At 44.1% G+C, this 4,286-nt stretch overlaps 1 pseudogene; it reads right to left on the minus strand.

The window, feature by feature from the left end:
- Positions 1-1,858: 1,858 nt before the first annotated feature.
- On the minus strand, positions 1,859-1,989 carry LOC111813928 (annotated as a pseudogene).
- Between the last annotated feature and the right edge of the window lie 2,297 nt (positions 1,990-4,286).

Below are 4,286 nucleotides of genomic sequence, written 5' to 3' on the forward strand. Positions count from 1 at the left end.
GAAGGAAGGAAGGAAGGAAGGAAGGAAGGAAGGAAGGAAGGAAGGAAAGAAGGAAGGAAGGAAGACAGGCAGGCAGGCAGGGACGCAGGCAGGCAAGGAGGCCGGCAGGCAGGCAGGCAGGCCAGAAGGAAGGAAGAGCAGCATTAAAGCTGTGTGTTGTGTGTACGTCTCTTCTCTTTGCAGCTATTAGCAACTTTTCGCTTCTTCACAGTGATAGATTTCTATTATCACAGCGATTTTGCTTCTGCCAAAACCTGTTTCACAGCCAGCTTGCAGACACCAAAAATCAAAAGTGGGCGGACAAATGTGAATTTGTGAGTAAGTTTTGGTAATGTCTTCAGATGTGCTTTTAACAGAAAATTCCCCTCCCACAGGGCACAGCTATTACTTCCGTCCTTCCCCCTAGAGGGGCCTTATATTTATTTGCATTTTATTCTAAGCAGAAGTCCTCTTCACCTTGAAACTATATATCCAACTGTCACTCCCATCTCCATGCTTCCTGCTAGAATTCCAGGCCACTGTGTCTCAGTACAGCGAGTTCCATGTGCGCAATCTGTCTGCACAATCTTCCTTTCTTCTCCCTGAGCACTCCAGACACTTCTGGCTCTGTCCAAATGTTGCTGAAAATAGTCAAATTCGCAGTTAAAAAATAATTATCTACTCAACTGGAAACTCAAATACAGGTCCAATTTTAGGAAAATTCTAAAATCACAGCCAGAAGAGCATGAGATCTTGAAGGCAAGAAATTGTTGTCGACATTTGCTGCACCTCCGGTGCCTGGTGCAGCATGAATGTCTGCTGGACGCAGGGCTGGACGAGTGGAGACCTGGGTCGACCCCATCCTGCTGCTTTCTCTCGGCCCTCCTCTACCCTTCAAAGGTAGGTTATATGTGTGCTTCCCTTTTCTTAAGCAATCATTATTTATGTTCTACTTGCCCCACTTCCTCTTCCAACTTCTCCCCTCAGGTCTCAGGAATGCAGCATTTTGCAAACAGATGACAGGGTGAAACTTGGAATCTGATCGTTATTGCTAAAATGCAAAGTTCAGCACCACGACCAGGTAACTGGGGGAACAGGAAGTGGCCGCCGGAAAAGCCAACCTTGAGCCTTCTCCATCTCCCTGGCCTCCAGACACAGGCTTGGTCATGCTTTGCTATTTAAGAGACTAATTACCCAATTAATGCATTTTATTAACATGCAGGAAACCAAGGAGAAGATATTTTCACTTGTCAGAAGCTTTGAAAAGGAGACGACTGGCAGGCTTTTGAGAAGCTCAGAAATACAGGCTGCTTTTCATTAGAAAAGAAGGCAATTTTGTCAGGCATTACACATGCTCTGGAGCAAAGCTTTGATGCCAATCTCTCCCTGGCCGAAGCCTCCGTGGCCACAACTAGTCACTGCGGCACTTCACTTCTGAAAGAACAGACAGCAGCACAGCTTGCAGAATGCCCCTGTAGATCATTTTCCGAAGGCAAAACTTCTAGCAGACTTGAAGGCACAGAAGAAATGTAAAAGGCAAGTGGGAACAATCACCTAAGTCTGGGGAGAGGCACACAGCAAGGCTTCCACCTCTCCTGGGGACAGCTTTTCTCTCCAGTCACTTTCCCAGGGCTGAGCAAGTTCCCCAAACTGTCCTTTCAGGCCCTTTCAACACTCTGCCACAGACCTACTTCCCATCCCCCACCCTGATGAACTAGGCTAGCAGTGAGTCCAAAGCAGCGGAGAAACCGACCAACCGTGCCCTTGCTTCCCAGGGTCCTTGCTCCTTGGTTCCTGGTGGACCCTGACTATCAGCAATTAGAATCACAAAGAGGACCAGCCTCCTGGAGTGGAGGCTCAGGGCCAGGCAACAGGATGAGCCTAGAGCGGAGCTCCCAAGACTTCTGTTCCTGAAGGAGTTAGTGTCTTGCAAAGGGAAAAGTTTTCAATTAGCAATAATCGCACCTCAGATAAAGCTCATTGGCTACAATACTGCCACTGCATGAAGCTAGTCTCTCGGCAAGGACACCCCATTGTGGCCACATCTCCAAGCCTCCTCCTGTCCTCATCTCTAAAATGGCCATAGTAGCCTTGCTCTTTTGTTATGAGAATAGAGTGTGAAGTTAATGGCGAATTACTATTAGCTAAGACCCCTGCTAAACTGAATGTCTTGCTAATTAGATAATGTTGAAAGAATGTTGCTCACTCTGTCTTATATCATTCCATTTAAAAAAAATAAGCAATAACTAACATATAATAAAATTCACTGAAGTATACAATCCAATGTGCTTCTTTGTTTTCCTTTGTTTTTCTTTTCTTTTGTGGGTACTTGGGATTGAACCCAGGACCTCTGCACTGAGCTACAGCCCTAGCCTTTTTCTGATTTCTTAATTTTTGAGACAGGGTCTCACTGAATTGCTCAATTGCCCAGGGTAGGTTCAAACTCGGGATCCTCCTGCCTCAATGGTTTTTAATTCAGAATATTCACGAAATTGTGTACCCTTCACTACTATTAATTCTGGTAAATCCAATACAGCACCTCATGCACACGAGCAGTCCGGCCACACTTCCTGCTCCCCTCAGCTCTGGGCAGATCAGTCTGAACGGACCTCCCAAGGTCTACCTAAGGTGTCATGCACATCAGCACTGCATTCTTTTCTAGAGATCAATGTGTTCTCACTGTAAGGACACACCTTATTTTGTTTATCCATGTTTATTAATGAACATTTCTACTTTTCAGCTGTCATTAATAAAGTTCCCCCAAAATATTCCCATATAAGTTTCATGTGGATAAATATTTCAATTCCCCTTGGGAAGGTACCTACCAGTGGGATTTCTGGGTTATATATTAACTATGTTTAGCTTCTTAATGAACTGTCAAACTACTGTTCCATAGCAGGTGCACCACTGTACACTCCCACCAGTGTCTAAGGGCATCAGAGGCTCATTGACTTTGAGTTCCACTGTGCCCCACACTAGGCACATTTATGAGAGGACTTCAAATTTCATCCTTTTCTTCTTTTTTTGCTTTCTTTCCTTTCTGTTCTTTTCCTCTTTCTTCTTCCCACCCATCTCTCTTTTTTCTGCTTTCCTTTGTAAAATCATTGTTCTTACTACCAACCCTCTTCCTAAATTATTCTTAAACATGATTTAAGTAACTATAATTCTCACTAGGTTGTAGCTGGAGAAGTATGAAAGTACTTGGAGCCTACACAGCAGGGCAGCTTACCTTTAATTTCATGTAACTGAATGACCTGCTCCCAAAATTAGCTTATTATCTCGGATGCTTTCAGAAGTGAAAGAGGAGGATATGAGTTGGAGGTCTGTACTTCTTTAATCACCCTGTCAAGAATTTTGTTTTGTTTTGTTTTTTAAGGCATTTGAAGTGGTTAACCTGATGGTGATCTGGTAAGGGGGTGGTGATCTTGAATGACTGAAGGACAGGAATCTAGTCCCTGAATGTGGCTTCCCTGAGAATTTTAGAAGGCAGAAACAGGAAGACTACAAGTCCTACAGAGGCTTAAAGACTCTAGAGTGGGAATAGCTATGGGTCCCCAGGAAATTTTGGGGAGTGTTTCTCTAGTCAACCTGCCAGCAAGGGTGTGCTTCTAGTGGGTGTCATAGCAGCACCCACCTGCATCAACAGCTGTAGTGGGAAGAATAGATTGAAACAATAGCCACTGCTCTCACTGCCTCAACTCTGAGCTTTCTGAGACCTTGAAACAATTCAGAGCTGGGCATCATTTCTAAAATAAAGACTTCATCTTACATCTTGAGTATCATGAAGCAGCTTACATCAAATTACATCTTTCTAATTTAGGGCAAGTATCCTCCTTTTTATAAATGACAAAGTCTCAGAGTGATTGATGACTTGCAAAATTCAAACTTTAAACTTTAAATTGTAAAGTTTAAACTAGAATTTACAGCCTGATGCAGTAAAAATCAAACTCTTCTCCACTATATTACATGATCTGTGTGTTTCCCTAAAAGTCTGTGTTTTGAAAACTTAATCCCACTTCAACTGTGTTGATAAGTGAGATCTCTAAATGGTGATTAGTTCAGAGTCTTCATTAATAAATTAATAATATTATCTTAGGAGTGGGTTCCTTATAAAAGCAAGTTGGGAGACCCAGAGTGCAGGCCCGGCGAGTGAGTGAGACGACCCGGGCCCACGGATCCTCATTCGACCCAGGCTGTAGGCCCAGCAGGGAACCCTTCAGCAGAACTCCCTGCAAAGAGGCTAGAGGCAAGACCCACCCAGCTGATTCAGGAGCAGAACATCTTGCCAGAGAGACACAAAGGGTTCA

The sequence above is a fragment of the Octodon degus genome, unplaced genomic scaffold (assembly GCF_000260255.1).
Source record: "Octodon degus isolate 3935 unplaced genomic scaffold, OctDeg1.0 scaffold00240, whole genome shotgun sequence".
Classification (NCBI taxonomy): domain Eukaryota; kingdom Metazoa; phylum Chordata; class Mammalia; order Rodentia; family Octodontidae; genus Octodon; species Octodon degus.